Source organism: Ascaphus truei, chromosome 10 (assembly GCF_040206685.1).
Source record: "Ascaphus truei isolate aAscTru1 chromosome 10, aAscTru1.hap1, whole genome shotgun sequence".
In the NCBI taxonomy this organism is placed as follows: Eukaryota; Metazoa; Chordata; class Amphibia; order Anura; family Ascaphidae; genus Ascaphus; species Ascaphus truei.
In genome coordinates, this window is record NC_134492.1 from 12774249 (window position 1) to 12790627 (window position 16379).

Consider the following 16379-nt stretch of genomic DNA (forward strand, 5'->3'; position numbering starts at 1 on the left):
GTGGCCACGCGCCCCTAACCCCTAGACTGTTCAGCCAATGAGGGCGAAGCAGCCACGTGAGCTCATGGCCATGCCCCTGCAAACCCCCACCACGCCCCCTCCCGTTGCAATCTCTGCCTCCACAGACCGCAGATCGGGGTGAAGTGCTGTGCATGCGCACCCCCCGCTGCGAGCTGCGTGTTACAGTGCACACTGGGACCGCGGCCTTACACTAAAGTCTGAGCCTGTCACATGTTGCAGGTGCTTTCATTACACCTCAAAATCTCTGAACCACGTGTTGGCATCTTATTGCAACACCCAGTGTTTTTACAATATGCAAATGCTGACACGCGACATGCGAGTGTCACCGCTGTCCATGCAATAGTGCTGCTTCTGTGCGAGATGACTTGATGTGAGACCTTTTGAATGCCCCATATGTCCTGCGGAGCTGTGAGGTTCTTCCTTCTTTATAGCTAGGATTCATGGTTTTGCTTCCAAAAGGGCCTTGCTTGCTCCCCTCCCTAAACACACAGAAGTGAAAGGGTTACATTGACCTGGTAAAATGTGATTAACATCTGGATTAAGCCTGACATTCCAGTCGGGTGACTAGGTTAGGGATCTATGTGAATTTTGTACACTGTTTTTGTTTACACTGGTCTTTGTTGATAGGGTGTGCCACAGCCGAGATGTATACAAAACCATTTCATACCCTTCCTCCTGTGGTGCGTTCCAAGCCCTAGAATCTCTCATCCCCACTCGCTTATGGGTCGGCAAGAACTTTCTAATTAAATGGTCCAAGCGAATAGCCCAGATTTATTTATTTTTTGGGCGCAACTTTGTATATATTAAACCTAGATGCTAAATTGTAAAAGACACGAGTAGTGCGAAGTGCAATTCTTTTTAACTGGCTACCAAATGAAAGTTGTTCATAGCAAAGTCAGATTTTTTTAGGTAAAAAGGGACCATAGAATTTGACGTGCTCTTTGTAATTGGAAAGTAACCCTTAAATATTCCCATTATCCCTTTTATACGACTACAATCCAACTAGTAAGAACATATCCAGATCTCTCCCATTCTCTGCAGGGCATTGTTTCTCTCTGTGTAGGCTGTGTGTTCTGTAATTGCAGCTGTTGGAGATGAGCAGGAGAGTGTACAGCTGCCCCAGCCCCTAACACCATTATATTTGCTTGAGCAATTCCCCAGCAGAGTTGTATTGTGGTAAAGCTCCTGTAAGAAGATGAGAAATTCTCAGTGTCTGCATTTGTGCGTGTTTATTTGTGGTGCTATTTCTGTTTCCAGGTGCTTGTAACATGTCCATCTGCTTTCCTCCCTGTTTGGGCTACACAAGATTCACAGCGCAAATAGTTTTCTCTAAAGCAGCGTAAGGAGTTTAAGGAGGGTGGTTTTATTTATTTATTTTCATTTCTCCCATCTATAAAGGGGGTAATCGGGAAGTTGGAGGTGTAGGAAGAATCTATATTTAAATCTCATTTGTTTCTCCCTAAAACGGGTTCTCTGCTCCAGTCCTCTAGACTCCCCTCTCCTCCCCACCAACAGGTCAGGTTTTAAGGATATCTCAGGACAGATGGCTCAGTCCAAGACCTGAGTCAGACTGAGCCACCTGTGCTGAATTTGGGATATCCTTAAAACCTCACCTGTTGGGTGGTCCTGAGGACTGGGGTTGACAACCCCTGCCCTAAAACATAAATTACGCAGTTATTTCTTCTGGTGCGAGCTTTGAGCTACTTGGACACATGGGGGGTGGGGGGAAGGAGATGGTGCTGGTATCTGTCGGACGACTTCTTCCTTGTTTTTTTTCCCTCTCTCCCCACCCCCCCCCTTTTTTGTAAACCTGTTGCCACCCTCCATGCCCCCTATTCCTCTTTGGTAACAGAAGAGAATTTAGCAGCTGGTTTTCAGTGTGGGTTAAAACTGCTTGGGGCAGTCAGACAAGATTGATATATTTGAAGGCCTGGCCAGTATCTGCCTTGCGGTGCTTCATTGCTTTATGTTAACGGAGATAATCTCCTGTATGAAGACACTTGGCATTATTGGGTGGTCAGCGTGTTCATTTCCAAGCGGGTGATTAAAATATCACCCCCTGAGAAACCATGCACTTTTAATATTTCTGCACCGTAGCAGCATAATGTTGCCCCCTATCGCTTTTGTCGTGCAAGGAGTTCTCTGCCTCTGTTCCTTGCTTATTTGTAGAGCTGCACAGAGCATCCTTGCTGAGGCTATCCTCTTCACTATTGCATTGTCTGTAATGCAGTGCATGACTTGGTGTCATATGTAGGGCTACACCTGACTCCAGGCAAAGCTCTGCTTTTCCTTGTGACTTGCAACACTGTATTTGGCCCCTTGAATTCTGCTTTCCTTAATCCCTACCCAGTCCCATTTGCTTTAGTCAGGTGATGAGTAATGTGGTGCCAGAACTTGCACTAGTAAAAGTTACATAAAACAATGTGTTCCAGATTATATATTTCATTTAACATGGACCTATCCCGTAAAGTTAGTGTTTAGGACACTAAGCCCTCTACATAGTTACATAGTAGATGAGGTTGAAAAAAGACATATGTCCAAGTTCAACCTATGCTAAATTTAGACAACAGATACTTTATCCTATATCTATACTTGCTTATTGATCTAGAGAAAGGCAAACAAAAACCCCAGTGACATATCATCCAATGATCTCCATAAGCGGAAAAATAAATTCCTTCCTGACTCCAAGAATTGGCAATCGGATTCTCCCTGGATCATTATCCTTCTCGTGTTTACTTATTTGGTATATCCCTGTATACCTTTCCTTTCTAAAAAGATGGCCATCCTTTTTTTGAACAAATCTATTGTATCTGCCATCAGTCTCCATGAATAATGAATTCCACATTTTGACTGCCCTTACTGTAAAGAACCCTTTCCTTTGTTGCTGGTGAAAATCTCCTTCCCTCCAACCTTAAGGGATGACCCTGTGTCCTTTTGTACTGCCCTTTGGATGAATAGTTATTTTGAAAGCTTCTTGTACTGTCCCCGAATATATTTGTATATAGTTATCACATCCCCTCTTCGCCACTTTTCTAAGGTAAATAAATCTATTTTAGCTAGCCTCTCTTATGTTAGATTGTCCAACCCCATTTATTAATTTGGTGGCTCTTCTCTGCACACTCCAGTTGCATAATTTCTTTTCTAAGGAGTGGTACCCAAAATTGTACTCCATATTAAAGGTGTGGTTTTACTAATGCTTTATAAAGGGGCATAATTATGTTTACTTCCCTTCCATCAATCCCTCCCATCTTTAAGGTACCAGAGATGGCGGCAAATGTTGGGATGCATGGGAAATCACAGATGTAGTTGCACATGAGCTTTCTAGGTCACATCAATATCTATTTCAGAAGATCTGTGTATTCGGAGGACTCTTGTTAGGCAAAAAAAAAAAAAGTCGACAGTGTTGCATTAATCATCACGTCCTGCAAGACGTCCTGTGTACATAGAAAATGGTAAACACTGCGTCCGTAATAACGTCAGGCAGTCCCTTCCCTGTATGCAAGGCACACAGGCGGCTCAGAACGTAGAACACATTTCAATCGTACATTTTCACATGGCCCAGGCCCGGGAAGTGTGGGAAAGTGGATGTTGCCAAGGGAATTTAAAAGCTCTGGGAAACATAGAATGATCTGCTCAACAAGCTTGTCCGTTCTAACTGTACATCTGCAGAGTTGAACTGACTTCTTAAAGATGTCATTTTGAAATAGGAATATTTGGCCTCTGATTTTCCTGGGATACACAGCGCTTTGAGAAACTCTAGTACAACCCTATTCAGTTTGCTTTTGCTTTAGCAGCTTGCGGCAGTGAGAGAGTCAGATGATCCTGTGGTGTGTGCAGTGAGACACTGATTGCAGGGCTCTTACCATTTATGGGAAATCCAGGGTTTTTTGTGACTGTTAAGCGACTGGATTTCTGTATTTTTGCTGCTTATGTTGGCCAAACGTAATGTTTGAGGCACTTATTTGTAACCCTTATCTGCTGCCACTGCCTCCATTCATTATCCACGTATCTTCAGCACAAATGGTTTGTTGCATTTTTCGATTTTGGGATTTTGCTTTCAGAAAAAGCCAATTTCTGCAAAACAAACGATGGGGTCTTGTAGGAACGGAAAGGATTAATACCATCAGATTTTAACAGAAGTCTGACTCCTGACTATTCAATTGAGCTTGCAGCTTGCATTTTCTTTATATTGTATCACAGAGGACATCAGGGAAACCACATTACCTTGGTGTGTTCAGAGGCCATGTAGTAGTTCACCGAAGATTAAATGCTCCTTGGGGCAGGAATTCTCTACCGGAGTTTTTATTTTATGCTTAATGCTCTTGTGTCTGTATTTTAAATTGTCTGTCGGGCTGAAGCTGAATAGTAATATCTCTGCTTTGGAACTGGTGAGCTCAGTTTGATTACCTTGGGCAAGTCACTTTGTCTCCCTGTACATCAGTCACCACAATTAGATTGTAAGCTTTATGGGACAGGCACTCCGTGTGCCTGCAAAAGCCTATGCACAGGGCTGCATACACGGTCAATGCTACATGTGAAAAAATGACTCTCTGAGCACATCAATGACTTTATTTTTCCGATCCTTCCTGCTCGCCTTTGCCGCCCAGAGCTGCACTACGAGCGCTCGCCAGGAAGAGGGGACACTCGTGGACGATGCCAGACTGCACTTGCAGCATCTCAGTTGTACTGTAGTGCTGAAGGTTACGATGTCCAATTCAACCTCTCCTGATGCATAAAGCAGACACCTCAGCCGTTGATGAGCCTTAAATTACCTTTGCCAAGACCAAATACTTGGTTTGTAGTAATTGTTTCTAAGCTTCTACTCAGTGGTAGGAATGACATTAAAAAAAAATGATGCTCTACAGAGAAAATTCCCCAACAAATGTCTAAATTCTTTCCCTTTTTCAAATCCTCTCTAATTGAGAGCATTGGCAGGATTAAAGATTAATCCAGAAAACTGCACAATAAGTCCAGGTCTCGGGCGTCACTGGATCATTTTCTCTCAGAAAATGGAGTGCAGAGCTGTCTGTCTCTGTCCATATACTAATTTGTTTTGAAAAACTTCAATCATTTCACTCACATGGCCCCAGTGGCGTTAGAAGCCTGTTTGGAGATATGCAAGCTATCTTTCAGCAGGATGACTCTTATTGTGTGGGAATATTGCTCTGTTAAATCTCTGTAGTGCATCCACTCTTGTATGTGGAGACAATCTCCCTATCAGGAGTAAAGCGAGAAAAGGAAAACCAGTGGTCTTTGGTGCAGATGGTCTGAAACCACTTTATATCAAAAAGTTCCACAATATTTATAAGTCATTAACAGTTAAGTGCATCTCCATATATAGTTCCCACCTTCTTGGGGACAGCCCAACTTTTTTTTACTACTAAGGGTCCTCTGGCGTTTGGTTGGCCTCGGTTTATCCTGCGAAAAGATCAGTGGGTGATCCCTCACAAGTTTTAAGGGCGATGGGAGAGGAGGATCTTCCCCGGCTTCAGGTGGGACTTGCAGCTCCGGCCAACCGGTTCCACCGGTGTTTAAGCTATTGCAAATTAGCCATCGGTTCTCCGTCCTTTTTTGTGTTTTAGCATTGGTGTCCCTAAGTAAACTCGTCAATTTCTCCATCTGGTAATTAAACCAGATCTTTTTTTGATATATGCTAAATCTGGTAGTTAACTTTTTTCCAATTGAGAGGCAGTCGCCATGTGAGCTAAAAGTTTTTGTCGCCGTCTAGAACCCGATACGGCCTATTTAGCAGGCAGGATCATGGGTCTAGTCGGTCTGACATCCCCAGCACTCCATGGGCCAATCGGTGGATGTTGGACCAAACCTGGGCTACCTGAGGCAGGCAACCCCATGTGCAGAAGGTTTGTCTATCTGACCACAACCCCTTGGGCAAAGTGGCGAGGTACCGGGTAACATCCACGATGGCCGCTTCACTCAGATACCACCTGTACAAGATTTTGTAGGCATTTTCCTTTTACTGTTGAACAAATAGTTTTTAGACACAGCCTCAAAGATCTCCCAGTCCTCATCCTCCAATATTTCCCCTAGATCCGCCTCCCATTGGGATACACGGGGTGTCATAAATTGTTCACCCCATTCTAATCCTTAATAAATTCATTATTATAGGAGCCATCTTAATACTGTTCGCGGTAATTTATAACACAAAGTGGTTCACGAGGTTGAAATTTGGCTTCCATCACGCAAGACACGTTTCTTAATGTTTGGAACGAAATCATCTATCGCCTTGATGTTCTGCGTGCTACTAATACGGCTCACATGGGAGTTTACTGAATTCTGGTTTACTGAAGTATTGACTGAACTGTGGTAGTCTAAAACAAAAATTTCTTGAGTTCTTAATTGCCGAAAACTGTTTTAAGATGGCTCCTAAAATAACGAATTTATTAAGACTTATAATAGGGTGAATAATTTATGGACACCCTGTATTCTTGGCTTTGTCTGGAGTGCTGTCCAGGAATATCCTTTTTATACAGCCTTTAGGGGACCCTTGATTGAGTTTAGTATTTCAGGCAGATCTCCTGAATGCTGTGAGAGAATTGTGCTTTAAACTATTTGGTAAAACCCATTAAATGGATAAATCTGATTAGCTCCTTTCGAAACCCTGATCTGAATTAAATGTTCCAAACTATTTTAACGTCTGACTTCTCCACCAGTTCCTAAATACTTGTTTGTTCAAGCCTGGAACAAAAGTTGGGGTTAAGAAATAGGTGTCATCAGGGAGCCCTTCCTAGTTAGATGGTCACTACCCTACAGGCCTCCCATGTTGCGAAGGAGTGTTCCAATGTGGGAAGGAGGCGCAGCTTATTCCTGATTTGTTTTAGTTGCCCCAATATAGTTGCTAAACTATATGGACGGACAACAGCTGCCACTGATTTTCTACCCACCTCTTAAAATGAGGAGCTGCGTGCCACGCAATCAACTGTCCAACGCAATCAACTGTCCAACGTGGGCTGCCTTTATAGTAGGCACATAAACAGGGTGCACCTAAGCCTTCAGTCTTTGTGATTTGACACAGGATTTGTTTGCTTGTTCAGGGTTTTTTATTTGCCCAAATAAACTTGCTAATGTTGGAAAGTAAGTCCTGTATAACCCTTTGTGGGGACTGGGATTGGTAGGGTGTGGAATAGGTGGAGAATCCGTGGCAGAAAAGTCCTTCCCTTTTTGTTTTTTGTTTTTAATGGAATTCCTTCATCCTAACCAGGAGATGGTACATTTGGTCCGTTGTCTGAGGTCTCAGGGTAGTTACAATAGAATAGGTCTTTTTATAGTCTGCCGCCATGTAAACTCCCAGTTATTTGACCACTCTCATGCACCATTTAAAGTTACAATTCAGTGATATTCGTGTTAGATCCTCTAAGTTTGTTTAGAGCATCCATTTTGTCATTGTTTATTGTAAGACCTGAGAGTTTATTAAACTCCATCAGCTCTTGGGATAAGTTCGGAATAGATGTCAAAGGTCTGATAAAGGACACAAGGATGTCATACGTGAACAGCGACATTTTGTATGATGTGCATCTGTACACACTAGATATCTGGATTGGCCCTAAAGTGAGAGGCCAGTTGCTCAAGAGTGCGAAAAGGACAAGGGGCAACCCTGTCTGGTTCTTCCCCCTTAATGGGAAAGCTTTCTAAACATGTTCCTGTACAGATGGAGATGAATATAGGGACATAATTCCCCTAAGAAAATTACCAGAGAACTCACATTTACACATGGCTTTCATATAGCTCCAATCTAGCCATCCAAACGCCTTTTCTGCGTCCAGGAGAGCCTTGATTTTTTATTTTTTAAACTGTGTATTAAATCTGTGGCTCTCCTGGTGCTGTCGGGTGCCTGCCAGCCTGTGATGGTTCCCACCTGGTCTGCAGGCACTAAGGCGGGAAGGAATTTTGTTTAAGCGAACGGCCAGAATTTTGAAGAATGATTTAATATCCAGATTGATTTAACGAGATTGGCCTGTAGCTGGTGCAGCACAAAGGATCTTGTCCCTCCTTGGTATTTGGGGAGATATGGGATGGTGGCATATTTGGGGGGGTAAGCGGCTCCACTGAGAATAAAGTTGTATAGCTTCAGGAGTTGTGGCAGACCTTTTAATTACAAACGCTCAGATCTCCTGCATAGAGGGAGTGTCGGATAAATCTAAATAAAAACAAGTTGGGAAAAGGCAGAGGAGATCTCTTAAAGCCCATTAAAAAGGGGAAATGACGATCAGCGCAGACAGCTGCTTTAATGCATGAAGACGTTCAGTGGTAAATGATATAAAATGGTCCTACATTAAAGATGCCATCCCAGTCCTATTTATGTTTCCTTTCCCCAGCCAGGCCCCCTGGCCTTTCTCCACACACGCTCAGTAGGACTCCTCTCTAACTCTCTTGTAAGGATGTTCACACTAAATGATTAACCCCACAGCCGCTTGCGGGGTTTGTCCCACTTTGTATTGCATAGTGGTTAGCCTGACCTCCCCATTCAGCCCTACATACAAAGAATGTGTTATTAGCCTTTCCGTGTTAGTATTTATTATCCCCGCTCCCATGCAATCCATTTTATTCATTTATTTTTTATTATGCTGCAATTCAAAAATGGTTATTTCTCTTCCCAACTAACTCCTTATAAGGATAGGGGAAATGCTTTTGTAGTAAATTATATTAACCCCTTCAGTGTACGCTGTACATCATGGCATTTTGTTAGTTTTTGTAGCAGGTGATCAGAGCGCTGACCATGAACTAAACCGTAGTGGTGGACCCTCCCCTTCCGGTCACTGGTGCCAGCAAGTGATCACTCAGAGCGGTCACTTTATAGTTGGCGTTGGGGTGCATTGCACTGATGGGGTTTTTAATAGTATTATCAAACTCTGGTTCCCAACCATTTTTACATTGTGAACCCAGTGTTAGAGAATGGTTGTTCCCCTAATTAATCTTATTGCCTACTAATGAAACTATTGCTAATAAAACTGACCAATCCCAGGCAGTATAGTGTCCTTAGCTCGTGGAGGGGACACTCTCTTAATAAGGCTCCAAACTGCCCATAAGTGTGTGGGGGGGGTACATCTGTCAAATACTGCGGGAGCTTCTAAAGTCACACCCCACAATGCCTTGCAGCTATACTGCCTGGGATCTGCCATTACATATATATTTTTTGCGAACCCCTAGGGCAGGGGTGCGCAAAGTGGGGGGCTGGGGGGCGTGAGATTTTTCGGGGGGAGCACAGCAGTTGCAGAGGCCCCACGCTCTTCTCCAAGGCATTTAAATTAAATGCCGGGGGATCGCGTGAGGCCTCTGCAACATCAACTTACCTTGACTCTGCCGGCGTCAAGACTCGTCTCCATGGCAACGCGACGTCAAATGACGCCACGAGGCACGTGACTTCACATGACCCGCGGCGTCATTTGATGCTGCATCAAGGCAAGGGGGGGCGAGCACCAGAGGAGGCTAGGCAGGGGGGCGCAGCAGAAAATGTTTGCGCTCCCCTGCCCTAGGGGTTCCCAAACCCCCTGTTGGGAATCACTGATTTAACTAAGGAGACGTTGTGGTCAGTGTTTTAGTGCAAAAGCCTACCTTTTTGTGAACATATACATTTTTATACCCATCAATGTGCTTCCATGCAATTCCTGGGAAGTGCGACATTCTTCATTCTGTTTGTTGTAAGACCGGAATGGCCAAACATTGACATTCTGTAGAGTCCCTTCTAATGATGAGGTGGGATGATTCACATATGATAGAGGTTACCACCTCACAGCTGTTTGCTTAGCTGTATGCACTAAATGCCTCCCCATAGGTGCTCTGAACTCTTCTAGTGGGTCACCAGGTCGGGCTGACTTTTAGCAAGAGTGCTGTGCCTTAACTCCATCACTGCCAGAGACTGCATCTAATAAGTCTTGTATCCTGTTACTGTCCATTTCAGGCCAGTTAAACTCCAAATAGGTTGGGGCCCAATTTTTAAATCCGACTGCAAGACTCTGAGGATGCAGCCAAAGGGGAAAAATATTTTTAAAAAGTAGGTTATGGCCTAACTGACTCTCATTGTTACTATAACTTTCTCTCCCAAACATCTCGCTCCCTCCCGGCTGCATAACAAAGCTCCTTGGGCTTTGACGGGACTGGACCAGTTCATAAGCAATTGTCTATTGGTTTCCTGAATCTTTGTAAATGCTGTGCTCTAGGGATGGACAGAAAACATGCATGATGGTTTACAAACCAGTTTGTGTAGACATGCAAATACAGGCTTCCAAGGGACTGGCTGTTCTGGTTCTTGACCTCCACAGCTTCCACCTGAAGATCAGTTGTTCGGGTAGATAGTTCTTAAAGATAGTTGGTTATGCAGCAATATGTTGGGGGGGGGCCTCCAGTGTAGGACACCGCATGTTTTAAATATATTTTAACAAGTAGAAGTATTTTAGAATTTGTTTTTGAAAGTCAAATGTCCATAAATTTTGATTAACAATAGGGACCCCCTGTTGAGGCTGACTGGTTTTACGCTATAAGCAAATAGAAACATGTCAAGGGAGAGACCTGGCAGAGATGACAGTAAATACACCCTGAACTTCAAATTGCAATGTGTACAACAATTTCAGACTAACCTTTCAAAAATCATTTTAAAGTACTTGCGATCCCTACAGATGTAGTCAATGGGAACCTCCCGTTGTAATTCAGGAGAAACCCAACAAACATTATGTAGAGGAATGACGCACGTTAGACTGTTTATCTAATTTTTGATTTTGCAAACTTTGGGGACATTCTCTAGTGTGGGGGTGGTAAAGTGGCACATTTGCTGCTTGATTTCAAATAACCAATAGGGTTTGGCGCTTGCAGGCTCGTCAATGGGACTAGAATGACAAGATTCCAGTATAGCACAAAGTTCCAAAACCAATAAAAGCAGCTTGACATAGAAGGGCAGTTATGATCTGTTGTGAAAAGAGTGGAATTTTTTTTTTACAAGTAATTTCTTATATTACCTAAAGTTACCAATGTTTTAGTTTAGAAAAAAGGTTAAATAGGCTTTTATTTCTTGATGTGTTTTAGTGGGGTTCAAGGAAGTGACCATTGTACAACCACTCCCTTTTACGATGTACATTTCTATACCAACCAACTGCAAACTGAACAGGCTATTTTTAGATCAAGGATAATTGAGGCATGTGGAAAATAGCTGCATACATTGGGAAGGCCCCGGCACCAGTCTGCCAAGAATTCCTGTCTGGGGAACTGCCTACTCCCTGTTAGAGAGGTTGAGGGAGTTAAACAAACTCACTAATTGATCTTCTGACACCGTGCAGGCACTTTCCAGGTTTTAAGCTCATTATTGGTACCATCCAGCATTGCCCTGTCACTTCTAGTTTATGCCCTCACTATTCTGTCCCTCCATGAAGTCAATAATGCACTGTTGAGTTTACATCCCATAATTATTTGCAGTGACATAAACCTACAGCATCAGAGACCTTCTAAATGCCAGGTTTACCATTACTGTCTAGCTTTCAGGTCAGTGCTTTCAGGCATTGTATGGCCCCAGTACTAAAGCGGCTCAGCATGGATAAAGAATGAGTAACTATTTGTCTGGAGTGTAGTGATCAGGAAATGGTAGTACAGATCAACTCTCTGATAATCAAGAATAAAAACCTAATGTTGTAGCACTCACAATTGGCATAGCCAACCCTCCTTGGATATAGTCCGTAAGACAGGGTTCCTTAACCAAGAAAAGTTGGAAACCACAAAGTGAAATTCTGAGGAACCTCAACCCTGTCTAATAGCTATTCTGAGATCAGATGCATTGTAAATTCTTCTGTATTTGGTACAATTTTAAAATGACCTGAAAATTACAATGAACCCTTTAGGCATGCCCAGAGAACCATTGTTAAACACTGCTGTAAGTGCTACAATAAAGTGTAGCCCTCTTCAGCATTTTTAATATTGTTACCAATATGTTGAGGAACAAATAGTACATAATCTACAACACTTACTGCTTGGGAGGGTGTGTGTTGTGTGTGTGTTGTGTGTGTTGTGTGTGTTGTGTGTGTTGTGTGTGTTGTGTGTGTTGTGTGTTGTGTGTGTGTTGTGTGTGTGTTGTGTGTGTGTTGTGTGTGTGTTGTGTGTGTGTTGTGTGTGTGTTGTGTGTGTGTTGTGTGTGTGTTGTGTGTGTGTTGTGTGTGTGTTGTGTGTGTGTTGTGTGTGTGTTGTGTGTGTGTTGTGTGTGTGTTGTGTGTGTGTTGTGTGTGTGTTATTTATTAAGATTGTACACGCATATACACACGCACATACATACATACATTTCAGCGGCGCAAAATCTTTATTTTCCCCGTTGTTGGCCGGATGCACACTCACTGCCGTGTGCGCACGCGGTCCTATTATAGAAAGGCTGACTAACCTCAGCCATCTATAACTGGGCCACGCACGGCGCAGCAAGCACACCCTCTAGAACAGACCTGAATGACCTTTGCTTCCGTCACAGGTTACATTTTTCTCCTGTGTATGCGCAGGGTTTGCGCACGAAGCGGAGACCGGCGATGTTTTGAAAGTTCGGTACACGCTTTTTTTTTTTTTTAATGTGAGGATTAAATTGATTTACACGTGACATTCTTATTGGCCCATTGAGGAGCATCACAGCCAGATGTATCTACACGATCTGTGGTTTAATAAAATGCATTATCAACCTATACAAATATACAAATATATAAAGATGTGTGTACACTGGACTGCATCTTCTGATGCATTAGTCTGGTTTTTACATTTACCAGGATTATTCTGTGACAAATCAGAAGGGTTAATGGTCTTGCATATGGTTATTGTGCTGCTCTGGGAGAAACTCGCCATGTTATCTCTGTCCCACATTGCATTTAACACCTATGTGTTAATTGACTCCTCTCCAGGTTCTTTGCTTGTCCCAAAGTTTTCTCCACCCCCATAACACTCCCTGTAAAATAGTGGTTAGCCTTTTAATTATCCCAGTAGGTGGTCATCCACAGTGAGAATTTCCCACTGAGAGGTCTAAATACCTGAATCATTCTTTCTGTCTTCATCCTTCTCATTATTTTTGTAATATACAAGTGTCCTATTACATCTTTGGTGGGAATAAAAATAGAAGGAAAAAAAACCCCCAATGTCTAAGCATAACAATGTTCTGTGACAAACAAATCCAATATAATTACTGTGTTTGTGTTGTGGAATCTTTTCACTACCGTAAGCCGTTACCAAGATCTCTCCTTTCCAAGATAGTTGTGTATTTACCAATTTAATGCTGTGCAGGGCCACAGGAAAAAGTTTGTTCATTTTAGAAGAAAGTTTGCCGTTTATCCTAATTACTGTGTTTCCTACTCCTATGTACTTGACGTTTTATTATAAAATGGCAAGTGCACATTTTATTGTAGTAAGAATTTAGACTGAATTACCTCTTGAATTAGCACTTGGATAAACAATGAATGGCTTTTTACCATGTGCATGTCCCGAGACTGGATTGATACTATCTCTGACAGAATCCTCGCATCACTAACAATTGATCTAGCAAAATACTTCTATTAGACTACTCCAAGATCATACAAGGGGTATGTGTTATGAAGTAGCTTGCTTATTATATTTATGGTGTTAAACGTAAGTGAGCCTGGCTGGATTTGAAAACATAATGAACATAAAGGTTTTTGTTGCATTTTACAAGAAGAATATTTTTTTTGTAATTGAGCATTGGCTGTTTAAGTGTTCCGTGTAATTTCAAAATGGAATTGTTAGCAGAAAAACGTCACCGGTAGTAAGACGTGTTTTGATCAGGCTGTGCGCTGTAGCAAAATCAAAGGGTATTAGCTGTAATTAGTTGGGATGTAGGATTATACAGGAATTAAAGGCTAAAGAAGAATCTCTAAATGATACTAGTGCTGAACAGGTGATGTGGATAACATGCAGTAACGAGGAAGAGTCTGGTGTTTGCTTATGTATTCTCGCTGATCACTGTAAAGGTCAGTCCTAGTTATGGGAAGGGGCCCACTGTTGTGTTTTGACACATTTTTGTTTCTCTTTCCTGTTCAATCAAACTTTCACATTCTGGGTCATTTGTGTCATTTATTTCTCATTGTTTAAGGTGTTTCACAGTGAAGTGGGAACAACCTGTAGTACTTTCATTAAACATCATGCAAATTAAATCGATACTGAAACAAACACAAGACGACCATGAATGCTCCTGTTGGCCTGATGACTACATTACCAACCCCCAATTTACACACACACTGGTTGCATCTGCTTTCACATGACTCTTGATGCACAAACAACCTGTGGCTGTGTGTGTTTACATTTTACTGTTCCCTTAACAACTGTACAATTGGCTTCTGAATTAATATCCAGGCAAAGGCCCTGTCTACACTACTTATATGTGATCTGAACAGCAGTGCTTAAAGCAGGCATATAAGTCCCAGGCTGGCACATATACATTTGTAGAGAATAGCAAAGGATAGTAAAGATTCCCTTATCTAAAAGGAGATTTGAGGTGTCTGATCTCACAATACTGTAAATGAATGGGATATCGGGAGATCCGGCTGAAGTCTGCATTTGTTGATGCACAAGCAAGACTAGTGATTGGGTCATAGTGCAGAATTTCTGTTCTGGTAAAGTATGTTCTTATAGAAGTAGCTGATTTGTACAACATTGAGTGTATTTTGGTATAGAATGTTCTGCATCAAACTTGGTCCATAGATTACAAAACACGGTGAGCATACACGTGTGCTTATTTGCATATATTTTCCTTTGTAAACGACCTATTTTACACCATTTTGTAAATGCTGTGCTATGGGTCTTCAATCTATAAACCTACCCCTGGTAGTTTTTTAATGTATAAATCTGGTGTCACAATAAGTTTTGAATCCTGTGGTTAGGATATGTCTTGGAAAAAATGTAACCTATTAATTAAAGATATTCTATTATTTGAAATAGCCATTTGTTGTAGGTTTGGGTTTAATTACCACCGTCCACATAAATCTCCATTAAACCATTAAAATGTGTGGTTTATTTTGTTTTCTCTTCATAAGGGCTCATATCTTCTCTGGTCCTGAGCCACCTATCTTCAGTAAACAATAGCAACTGTTTGATATGTTCAGTAAATAACCTTCTTTGTTTGAACTCCCTAAATGCCAGAGGTCTGCAGTATTGCTAGACCTCTGTAATCGTGAATGGGATGAATTAAAATCTATTCTATACAGCAAACCTATTTAATTCACTAATTCGTGTCCCACCTTGAAAACCAGATAGTCACGTAATGTGAATTCCAGACCCTTTTGTAATGTTCTCTTGAATAAGGGACCATGACAATTGCAGGTGGCAAAACTGAAAGGTTGCTGCAGGTTGATTCCAACTGTGCATTAGGTGCCTACAATGTGTTGCATTGTCGCAAGCCTTTCTAGCAGAAAAGGGATTATTTGAGGTGACTGCAGCTTTTTCGGCTGTATTGCTTAGCAACTTTTTTTAATTCGACCTTTCCAGAGCAGTGTTTCCTTCACTGCGCCCTTATCTGACACTGCAGGCTCTTTAACAAAGACCGGTTGAAATCCCTGCAGATAAGCTCAGGACAGGGAAGGCCTGAGGCCCCTCACTCTGCATTTCACTTGCAATCCCTTCCAGGGGTAAAAAAAATCTATTACATGAATTACGACAGCAGCAGCAGAGTTTATAGGAGGCTTTATGAACTTCTTGCCAGAATAGGTCACTGGATTTATAGGTCATGTTGTATAACCTGATTACTTGTCTTGCTGGGTCAGCCCTTTGTTTCTCGTCTGAGATGGATTGTGCCAGTTCCACTGAGTGAAAGCTACAAGCCTACTCTGAAAACAGATATATTGTTACCGTACTGTGATTTTAGAGTATCCACTCTTTTTGTATTTGGGTTTTATAAAAAGTAAAATGACGTATTTTGCTGTGGTTTTTAGCCTTTATTGCTAGGGAAGCCTGAGGTGCATTGCTAAGCAATGTTACAGGCTAGTAAAAAAGAATGGGTTCAGGCGGTTTACAGCTTGTATACTGCTCACCGCAGTATAGTTCCGTGCAGGGAACAAGGCTTGGCTATTTTACTTTTTCTCCTTACCACATCTTAGCCCCGTCCTGATGGTCAGTCTCGGGTACACAGTTCCACTCCCTGGTTTATGTATTCAATTATCAGGACACTGATCAGTAGCGCTTTTTATTTATTCATTACGTGGATATCATTTGTACTATTTGGAGCATCAGTCCTTGGAGTGCATTCTCTGTTTGTTCTTACAATGTTACAGGCTGCTGGTAGGGAAAGGGTTAAATAAAAAGTTGTGCTGGGAAAATAAAAAAACAATTTATTTTTGTGGATATGTAAAATGGGGACACACTTCCTTTTTGGGTGATAAACATCC

General features: G+C 42.1%; 1 protein-coding gene across 2 annotated transcripts in view; it reads left to right on the forward strand.

Annotated features, from left to right (window-relative positions):
• Window positions 1-16379, forward strand: part of GNG12 (G protein subunit gamma 12) — a 71544-nt gene that overhangs the window by 40022 nt on the left and 15143 nt on the right. The window contains exon 1 of one of the 2 annotated variants that reach the window (XM_075615860.1): window positions 13919-13970. The exons of the other annotated variant lie outside the window; for it this stretch is intronic. The gene's annotated coding sequence lies outside the window, so the exon portion shown is untranslated. Of the gene's footprint in view, window positions 1-13918; window positions 13971-16379 lie in introns of those variants that run through there. 2 annotated transcript variants of the gene reach the window in all.